An 11,982-nucleotide genomic window follows, 5' to 3' on the forward strand; every position below is an offset into this window, starting at 1 on the left:
TAATTGCCTTGTTAGTGTCTTTATTTTTTGTAATCTAGTTTTTTTTGTAGCACCCCTATTTTAATCAAATGGCCTCGTATGTAAGTTTTAAAGGCTGCCCAGATCATTATTGGTGTGGAATCTGCAGTACAATTATGTAATTATTCCTCAATATAATGGCTTAAATTCAAGGAATTTTGAGAATTTAATAACAATGACACAGGGGACATCTAGATTGTTAAAGTGCATATATTATGGTTGGACCAACCCACTGACATAATATCTTCCTCCTCAATATTTGGAATAAAATCTGAATGTGCAAAAATTTAATCAATGCGAGATAAAGAGTCATGTGGGGTCAAGTAATGTGTGTATTTAGGTATAGTGGAATTTACATATCTCCATGTATCTACCAACATTATTGTTTCTAAGAGATGTTTAACTGTTTTAGATGCCTCTCAAGAATGTATTGTTAAACTAGAATGATCTAATGTGTTTTGCATTACTATATTAAAGTCTCCTGCTAATACAGTTTGCCCTTCATTATGACATTCTAGTATGCTTAAAAATTCTGTCAAAAATGTATTTGGAGAATCATTAGGGGCATATATGTTGGCAAAAGTAACTTTTTTTCCCATTATCCTCAGTGACTACAATGACATATCTACTCTCGCAATCCTTTACAATATGTTCAATAGTTAGTAGCAACCCCTCTGGTATTAGACTCATAAGTAGTATGTATGTATGACCTGTGAATCATTTTTATCAAAAAACCTATGTACATGACCGGTGGAAAAATGAGTCTCTTGTAACATGGCTACATCATGTATGTTTTCTTATAATGCAAGTTCTTTAACTATTAAACCCTTTTACGTTATGTGAAATAACTGTTAATTTTGCTCACTTTTCCATTCGGTTCCTTGTCAAATAGTATAGCGCAGGGTCCAAAGAAAAGATAGAGAAAGTGTATTAACCAGAAAAGAAGATAGTAATTATAAAAATACATTTAACTGAAACTGTAATTCCCACATCTTTCCATTTACAGCCACATCTGTTAATAACCATTCAACTAGACGCTGTTGAGATTTTACCAGCTTGTTATTACATATCACCTGATCTGCGGTTTGTGCTATCGGGAAGTGGGTAGAAGTATTGATTAGTTCAACCCAGAACCAGTCTGGGTGCTGAAAAACATTGGTCGGGGGGGTTTTCATGAGCACCATCGACCATTGTGCTCCACGGAGGGTAACCCCCTATCCTTCAAAGAGGCCCAATCCTTGCTCTAGACATTGGGGGGATTATTTATCAAAGTCTGAATTTATCTCAATATTTTCTGCTACAAACTCTGGTCAAATCTGCTCGGGTTTTTACGCTTATTTATTATTATATTTGCTGGAAAAAAATCAGATTTTTACAGATTTTTCATCCGATTTTCACGTTTTTTTCTGCAAAAGCTCAGATTTTTGCCTGGAACCTCCAAAAACTTCAGGGTATTACACAAAACCCAGAGCACATCAAAAAATCATTGAGACAGGTCTAAGATGCCGGATTTTCTGATTCAGACTTTTCCATCCTCAGGGTTTAATAAATTCTGAAAGATTCGTGATTCTGATTTTATAAAAAAAATCACAAAATTTTCGTGATTTTTGCATTCAGAGTAAATAACCCCCTAGTTGTCCTGAGTCGATGTTATGATGTATCCCCATATTTAAGCTTCCATGGATTTACTGGTCTTGGTTGGAGTGTGCCAATCTTCTTCCATTTTCTGTGAAGCCGTAATTGTGGTTACCTGAACCGTTGCTGCACTTTGATCTATATTGCCAGCTAGGCCCAATTTTTTTGCAAAAGGCGCCAATCATGTAATATAAAAGTCTTTGTGAGTGACCATCAACTTAAACGGAAAGCCCCATTTGTAGCAAATCCCTCTTTCTCTTATCTGTGTTGTTAGGCCTTTCAACGCGTATCTCTTGGCTAAGGTCGAGGGTGTTAGATCTGAATAAATCTGTAGTTCTCCGGTCTTGAAAAATAATTTTAGATTTGTTACGGGTTTCTTCAATTATTGCCTCCTTGCTAGAATAATAATGGAGACGGAGTACCACATCCTTTGGGCGATCGAGAGAGTCATTATTACGACCTAAGACCCTATGGGCCCTGTCCAGCCGTCCAGTCCCCAATTGGACTTGCAGGAGCTATAGTTTGAAACAGTTCCTGTAAATATGCAGGTAGTTCAGTTGCTGAATACCTCTGATCCGTAAATTTTGTCTCGGATCTCTATTTGTGATGTCCTTCAGGTGAAGCTGTGTTGAATAAAAGTTATTTGACAAGCGTTCACATTCATCCACCAAGACATTATGTTGTCATACTGCCTTCCTACAACACTTTGTATAAGGCGCATTACCCCAAACTGATAGACAAACTTAAGAAAGACCTCTCTATCTGGCATATCTATAACCTTTCTTGGTTTGGCAAAATAGCGTCTGTAAAGATGACACTCTTACCCCGACTCCTATAACTTTTCCAGACTTTACCGATAGCTTTCCCAGAAAAAGTTGCTCTCTCTCTACAAAAAAATATTTCAGATTTTATTTGGGGAGGGAAAAGACCCAGAATTAAAGAGACAATTATGACCAAGCCGAAAACACTAGGGTGTTTAGGAGTACCACACATATACAGATATTTTCTGGCAAGCAGATTAGAGGTAATGATTCACATGCATGCTCCTACAAAGGAATCTTGGAAAATAACTGAGAGTCATTTCTCAGTCCCCATGCAACTGGCATGCCACAGAGACACCCCCAGAAACCTTTTACCTTCCTCACAACAAGCGCTGGATTTATGGGACTCCATAGCAGTTAGGATGAAATTGAGCACACGTAACACTAGACACAGAACTATTTTCTGTAATAAAAGTTTCCTTCCAGGATGTCACCCACTAGACTTTCAACCATGGATAGCCACAAACTTGCTCACACTTGCAGCTTTTCACCCAGATCAAATTACTTTATCATTCCAAGAACATAAGGAGCAACATAACATCCCTCACTCTCAATTTTTCCGTTACCTACAAATCAGACATTATGTAGACACCAAAATCAAAACCCAGAACACCCAGACCATGACCTACTTTGAATCGATTTGTTTCAAACGCTCTGATCCAGCACATTTGATATCAGTATTATATAGCCAACTGTCATCAGATACCACTGACATACGTCAACCCTACATGACGAAATGGGAAACAGACTTAGACCTCACAATCCCAAATAAGACATGATCATATATGTGGGACAATTGCCAAAAAAACATGTATATGCAGAATATAGAGTGAAAAAGCATATAAAATTGTTTTTCGATGGTACTATACCCCAACACACATAAGTAAATTGAGTAACGATCCGGAACATGCCTTCTGCTTTAGAGGCTGTGGCAAACAAGGGTCTTTTATACATACATGGTGGTCCTGCACAGAAGCCAAGAATTCTGGTAGATGGTAGCCACTCTGCTCTCTGAGGTCCTACACAGCACTATTACAGCAACTCCACAAACATTTCTCTTAGGCATGAAAATTGATGCTATAAACTCTAAACAATCCCATAAATTAGCTACACATATCCTGACAGCAGCGAGATCTCTCCTAGCAGCAAACTGGAAAAGGCCACAATTACCTGATCGGCAATTGCTGATAACCAAAGTAAATTGGACCCGAACAATGGAATCAATCAGAGATAGAATTCTGGATAGGAGCTATGAGGGTGAGCGGGAGTGGTATCCGTGGGCACAGTTCCTGGAAAGCGTCCAACCCGGATCTCAACCCGGCGATTCTGGAGCTACTTGAACAGCGTCACCCATCAGATGTCGTCTGGTAATATTATACTGATTTCAAAATATCTATCTCTTACTTTAAATCATCCTTCCCTTCCTTCTCTCTCTGTTTTTCTCACCAACTGCCTCTCGTTCATTTTTCTAAACAATGCCAGCTGTAAGATAAATACTGAAACAGTCTGTCTTGAGAGTTCATGGTAATTAACCATACATGGGATTGTTTCACTAACGACGAAAAATAATCAGACATGGACAAACTTACAGCTGAATACATGTTGTACTTTATTGCATTTTTTCATTTTTTATACTGAAAACCAATAAAAAATATTAAATATAAAAAAAAAAGAAATAGGGATGCACCTAATCCAGGATTCAGACAGGATTCTGCCTTTTTCAGCAGGATTCGGATTCGGCTGAATACTTCTGCCAGGCCAAACCGAATCGAAATCCTAATTTTCATATGCGGGAGGGAAATCGAGTGACTTCTTGTCACAAAACAGGGAAGTAAAAAATGTTTTCCCCTTCCCACCCCTAATTTGCATATGTAAATTAGGATTTGGATTCAGTTCGGTATTTGGCCGAATCCAAAATAGTGGATTCTGTGCATCCCTAATTAGAAACTGGTCATTTTTCAGTACTGGGCTGGTTTGCACATGGGGGGTGATCCATGGCAGCCAATTAGACTTTGTCTACCATTGTTCTACCTGCAGCTAGCTAACTAAAGCTAATCACTGATGGGTTTCTGTGGGTTGCTGCCCAGGTGTGGGCCTGCCCAGTGATGATAAATGAGCCCCAGTGTATTTCCCCCTGAACATTATGGAAACAGTGACTGGGATGCTTTAACCACCACTGTTTCGGGACTGATTACAATGGCATTCAGAACACCCCATGTGCCGTGAGCCTTACTTTAAAAACGTATAAACTGCTTTATAAGAACAATATTAAAAATAAGTTTTGGCTTTAGAGCATGAAAAAAAAAAAAAAAGAAATTGCAAAGCTCAAGGCTCGTGTGTCTGGAAGGGATGAGATGCCAACTATGTCTAGACCGGCTCCCTCTCCTAAAGTAAGTGGTACTTCCAGAGAACCACCCAAGTGTTTCCTTTGTGGACAGTTGGGCCATATATCTACAAACTGCAATAAGCAACATGAAGAGGTTGGGGCTGCAGAGGTGACCTCATCTGGATGTGATGTGAAGAAGCTACCCCAAAAGAGATATCAGAAGAGACGTAGCCAGGTGAAGTGTTACACCTGTGGTTGGTATGACCATACTTACCGCTCCTGTGATTGGGGATTGAATGAAGAATCTTATGATGGATATGTGACATCCTTTCCATGTGAAGTGGATATTCCTAAAGAGAAGTCCTGTGGCATGAGGATGGTCTCTGAGCATTCTGGCTTCCCCGATAAACATGAGAGACTGGGCCTGGGAAAGAGCAAGCTTTCAGGCAGGGGACATGTCAGGGTAGTTAGTAAGAAAGTTTTCCCCTGTGATTCTCCCCCACAGGTTAGGGAGAATAAGAAGGGCAAGCGCATTGCCCATTCAAGCACATTCCCGGATCCCACTAGGTGGAGGCACTGCGCTAGTAAGTACCAGGTACCCAGTCTCTCCCAATACCACTGCGGAGTGGCTCAGGTTTGTCCCGTGTCATCAGGAAAGTACCACACGTGGAGTGTAACACTGACAAAGGGGTGTCGAAAGAGTTACAGAGGTTTTATTAATCCTTCCATTCCCCTGCTATAGCTTTTTTCTTTTCTTTAAGAAGCATGGGGGTCTTCGCTCATGCATTGATTATCATGGCCTTAATAAAATGACGGTATTCCCTTCCACTTATTTCTGAGCTGTTTGCTCAAGCCAAGACAGCTATCATCTACACTAAACTAGATCTTAGGGGTGCAAATAACCTCATTCTTATTAGGGAGGGGGATGAGTGGAAAACGGCCTTTAACACCAGAGATGGCCACTAAGAGTATTTGGTAATGCCCTTTGGTCTATGCAATGCCCCCTCAGTGTTTCAGGAATATGTCAATTACATTTTCCGGGATTTACTTGGGCTGTTTGTAGTAGTGTAACTTGATGATATTTTTTCTTCTAACTTGGGTGACCACTGACAGCATGAGTGTGAGGTTTTACTCAGGTTAAGGAAGAATAATCTGTTCGCTAAATTAGAGAAATGTTGAGGTTTCTTCGGTACAGTTTTTGGGGTTCAACATATCTGGGAAGGGGTTGGAGATGGATCCCAGGAAAGTTAAGGCTGTATTGGACTAGGCTCATCCCCTCTCATTATGTGCAAACCAAAGGTTTCTAGGTTTTGCAAACTACTACAGGCAATTCATAAAAAAATTAGTATCTCTAATTATGGATCTGACCAAGAAGGGTGCAGATCCCAGTATGTGGCCTCCTGAGGCTATCCAAGCCTTCGAGTTCTTAAAAAAGGAATTTGTGTCTGCCCCTATTCTGCATCATCCTGACACAACACAAACTATTTACATAGTTTTGGAAATGTCACCAAAATTGACAAATTTAGGAAAGGTTTGCCACTTGGTGCTTTGAGTAGAAAGACATGCATACCCAATTTGGATTCGGGGGAATGTATACTTTTCGGGGGAAAATATATAGTTTTCTGGGGTGAGCATACTTTTTTCTACCTTTGCCCCCTCAAAACTGTGTAAATGTGTTGATTTTGCAGTACCTGAAATGACAGACCATAGTAACATAGTAAGTTAGGTTGAAAAAGAAACGTGTCCATCAAGTTCAACCTTTTGACTTTTTTTTTTAACCTGCCTAACTGCCAGTTGATCCAGAGGAAGGCAAAAAAAAAACATCTGAAGCCTCTCCAATTTGCCTCAGAGGGGGAAAAAATCCCTTCCTGACTAGTCCCTGGATCAACTTGTACTATCAGCTATCTTCCATAACCCTGTTTTACCTCACTTGCTAAAAGCCATCCGACCCCTTCTTAAAGCTATTTAATGTATCAGCCTGTACCACTAATTCAGGGAGAGAATTCCACATCTACACAGCTCTCACTGTAAAAAACCCCTTCTGAATATTTAGGCGGAAACTCTTTTCTTCTAATCGGAATGAGTGACCTTGTGTCAGCTGGAAAGACCTACTGGTAAATAAAGCATTAGAGAGATTATTATATGATTCCCTTATATATTTATACATAGTTATCATATCACCCCTTAAGCGCCTCTTCTCCAGCATGAACATCCCCAATTTGGCCAGTCTTTCCTCATAGCTAAGATTTTCAATACTTTTTTTACCAGCTTAGTTGCCCTTCTCTGGACCTTCTCTAATACAATAATGTCCTGTTTGAGAGATGGAGACCAAAACTGTACAGCACATTCTAGATGGGGCCTTACCGGTGCTCTATAAAGTGGAAGAATGACCTCTTCCTGCCGTGAATCAATGCCCCTTTTAATACAGCTCAATACCTTATTTGCCCTTGATGCTGCTGACTGGCATTGCTTGCTACAGCCAAGTTTATCATCTACAAGGACTCCAATGTCCTTTTCCATAATGGATTTGCCTAGTGCAGTCCCATTAAGGGTAGAAGTGGCTTGGATATTTTTACATCCCAGGTGCATGACTTTACATTTATCAACATTCAATCTCATTTGCCACTTAGCTGCCCTGATTGCCAGTTTGTCAAGATCCTGTTGTAATGATGCCACATCCTGGATGGAATTTATTGGGCTGGATAGTTTTGTGTCATCTGCAAACACTGATACATTACTTACAACACCCTCCTCTAAGTCATTAATAAATAAGTTAAATAATAGTGGACCCAATACCGAGCCCTGAGGGACCCCAGTAAGAACCGTACTCCAAATAGAGAATGAACCATTAACAACCACCCTTTGCACATGGATAGGAAACTGGCTACAGAATAGGGTATAAATGACTTAATTAAGCCCAACAGACCTTAGTTTAGAAAGCAGTCATTTGTGGGGCATGGTATCAAACGCTTTGGCATAATCCAAATAGATCACATATACTGCCCCCCCACTGTCCAGCATCTTACTTACCTCATCATAAAAATCAATCAGATTAGTCTGACATGACCTATCCTTCATAAAGCCATGCTGATTGCTGCTCATAATGTCATTCGCTAGGACAACATTTTGAATGTGATCCCTTAACAAGCCTTCAAATAATTTGCCCACCACAGATGTCAAATTTACAGGCCTATAATTGCCAGTCTGAGATCGTAATCCCCATATGGGGGTTTTTCATTTTTGGGCCCCTATATGCCACATCCTTAGGTAAACCTATACATATTAGACATAAAACTGTTTAGAGGACCCCAGGCTTTCATATTTGGGGTGATTTGTCTTTATACCTAAGTATGTGGGAAATACAATGCTGCAGGTTAGAAATTTTGAGGTAATTTTTGGAAGTGTCACCAAAATTGCCAAATTTAGGAAAGGTTTGTGGCTTGGTGCTTTGGAGTAGAAAGACATGCATACCCAATTTGGATTGGGGAAAATGTGTACTTTTCTGAAAATATATGATTTTCTGGGGGAAAAGTACTTTTTTCTACCTTTGCCCCCCCCCCCCAATTATGTAAATGTGTCGATTTTGGAATAACAGAACTGATAGCTCAAATGGGGTGTCTACATTTTGGGGCCCCTATATGCCACATGCTTAGGTAAACCTATACATATTGGGCATCAAATTATTCAGTGGACTTCTAGCAATCATATTTAGGGTGTTTTACATTGGTACCTATTGATGTGTGGGAGATATGATGCTGTAGATTGGAAGCTTTGAGGTAATTTTTCAAAAAAAATCACACATTTCTATAAAACATTATAACTTTAGGAAACAATTGCAACTTGGTAGTTTGGAGTACATAGATATATTTACCCATTTTTGATTCTCCAGAATCTATTTTTTCTAATAATGGGTAGTTTTCTAGGGTAAACCTACTGTTAGTAGAATGTTTGGCCTTGAAAAGTATGCCGTTTTGTGGAGCGGTGCTTTGGAAATTTGGTAGTGTACTGCTTGTAGATTTTGATCTATACAAGTGAGAAATCTCCATAAAACGATATATATTTGGTATTGCCGTGTTTGGGAGACATAGACCTTTCAAAATCAGCTGTGTTCTTGCAAATAAAATAAATGATGTTTCTGATATATGTGATATTTGTGAAACATGATTTTTTTCATTTTATTAGAAATTTAGAAGCCTATTTTCTTAGTAGAATGACACCAAAATTCTTGCATATTTTGAAAGCACAGGTTGTCCTGAAAAAAAACAATATATTGTTTTCCTGGTTAAACTAAAATACCCCCCCAGGAAAGGCCCTTAAAGTGAAAGAGTACAAAATGCTTGGCAGTAGATGTTCACATATAGGACAAAATGTCTGGCAGGGAAAGGGTTAAATATTAGGAAAATCATAGACAACCTCCATCAATACACACAACAGTGAAAGCATTTTTGTATAAGAAACACAGATCTTAAAAGATTAAATCATCAAAGATCAAATTGTAATTTTTGAACATTTACTTTGCAAAACAAAAGGCAGAAAATAGCATGCTTCAGACTACAACAGCCTAAAACACTTAGGGGAGTGAATCTTCTGAATATGCAAGAAAATAATGAAGAGGCACCAGAAACCTATATACCACAAAAAGTCTAGATCAACAATTGACAAATGACCTTACACTCAATTACCTGCTCCATGCACCTATGGCAAATAAAATCCCCCATCTCATAATCAAACCAGTTATTTATAAATACTTAAACAAAGATCTAATTTATCCCCATATGTCTCTCCATATTTAATGTGTAATGGAAACATCAACTTTCTTGTTGGGATCCATAACTCCACACCACAACAATGGCAAGCACAAGGTCTTTATAGAATACAGGATGTTCTTATCAATATACTGCTATATACACCACCCTATTGCAACTGCTATATACTGCTAATTCTGGTAATTCTGCTTATCAATATATTGCTATATACACCACCCTACCACAACTGCTATATACTGCTTATTCTGGTAAATCTGCATATCAATATAAAGCTATATGCACCACTCTATTGTAACTGCTATATACTGCTTATTCAGGTAATTCTGCTTGTGAATATACTGCTACATATACCACTCTATTGCAACTGGTATATACTGCTTATTTTGGTAATTCTGCTTATCAGTATACTGCTATATACACCACCCTATCGCAACCAGAATACTGCTTATTCTGTAGAAATATGTGGAGGTGTGGGACAAATCCAAGGCAGCAACTGGACTGCAAAAATTATTTATTGGGGATAGAGGTACACAACATGTTTCGGGCAGCGCCCTTTGTCAAGTGTGGCGCTGCCCGAAACATGTTGTGTACCTCTATCTCCAATAAAGAAATTTTGCAGTCCAGTTGCTGCCTTGGATTTGTCCCACACCTCCACATATTTCTACAGATTGACCAAATTGGGATATCACGCACAGTATACCCTGTGGGAAAATCCGACTAAGAGATTTGGTGAGCTTCAATTGTACTCTTAACTGCTTATTCTGGTAATTCTGTTTATCCATATACTGCTAAATACACCACCCTATCACAACTGCTATATACACCACCCTATTGCAATGGCTATATACTGCATATTATGGTAATTCTGCATATATCACTACTTGTATCTGTTAACCCCAATAACCTTTGTCTGTTAGGCCTACTCTGCTTTAGAGCTTTTGATAAATATCTCAAACACACATCGGTGTCCACTCCTAAGTGAACAAGATATATTTTTATAGCCCCAAATTTGGTTCTGGTTTCTGTAAAACTCTGTCCTTTGATAGCTGGTTGATTGATTAATTAGTCAATTAGGCTCTGGTTTTCCCCATCAGCTGCATAAAAATTCAGGCCCAGCATAGGGGAGGGCACTAGTGTCAGGGGCATGGGACTAGTGGTAACATTTCCTAAGTGCTAATATTTTACAAGTGATGGCATTTATACAAGGCAGTTGGACAAGGCATTTATAAGGCAAAAGGAATTGGATACCCCTGTAATCAACAGTGAACCATCTGGGATAAGAAGAAAACAGATTTGTTTGTACCTGCTAGTTTGTTACTTTTTTCTCCAAAAATACTTTATCCTATATTTCTCTTCCTTTCACTTTCATGCTTCCTAAAACATTTTTCACCACCTCCCCCAAGTCACAAATCTATACAAATCTCAGCCTCTCTACTTTCCTCTTCTTCCCTCTCCACACATGAAGTATATAAAGTACTCTGTTTAGCTATTCCAGGTAACGCCTCTTCTTCATACAAACTAAGAACTTACAAATCCCTTTCTCACTTAGTCTATCTTACCTTTCTATTGCTGGCAGCTGGTGACATTTCCCCAAACCCTGGTCCTCACCCCATCCCAGTTATATCATGGCCCTTTTCTTCGATGCAAACAGTACAGAACTCTTATCCCTATACCGAATAACCCAGTTAATCTTTCCTGTGCTCTCTAGAATGCCTGATCCATTTGCAACAAACTCACCACTATACACGACCATTTCATTGCCAGTTCCTTCAACCTACTTGCACTTACTGAAACCTGGTTTTTAGTGATGGGCGAATTTATTCGCCAGACGCAAATTTGTGGCGAATTTGGCGTTTCACAAATTTTTCGCCGTTTCACGAATTTTGCGAATTTTTCTGCGAAGCAAAACGGCGCAAATTCACCCATCACTACTGGTTTTCTCCTACTGACACTGCTTCACTGCCCTGTCCTATGGGGGCCTACACCTTACTCATACTCCCAGGCCTGGAAACATACCTGGGGGTTGGGTAGGTTTGCTTCTCTCTCCCCGCAGTACTTTTAAAGTTCTTTCACCTGTTCCTTCTAGGAACTTTAAAAGTACAGCGGCGAGAGAGAAACGAACCTACCCAACACCCAGGTCTGTTTCCAGGCCTGGGAGAATGAGTAAGGTATAGGCCCCCATAGGACAGGCAAGAAAAGAACCTAATGCAGTAAGCCTCAAATGAAGAGAATTATAGGTCATTCTCCTCATTTGAGGCTGTTGATAATTTTATTGCTATGACCTCGTTATATGGAAGGCAAAACATCGAGATAAGGCTATTTCAAATGGAATGAGGTTTATTGCGTTTAACAAAGAATTTTTAATGGTTTTGCCTTGGGAAAATGATCATTTTCCCAAAGAATTGTCCCACGAGCA

This window comes from Xenopus laevis, chromosome 5S (genome assembly GCF_017654675.1).
Source record: "Xenopus laevis strain J_2021 chromosome 5S, Xenopus_laevis_v10.1, whole genome shotgun sequence".
Taxonomy (NCBI): Eukaryota; Metazoa; Chordata; class Amphibia; order Anura; family Pipidae; genus Xenopus; species Xenopus laevis.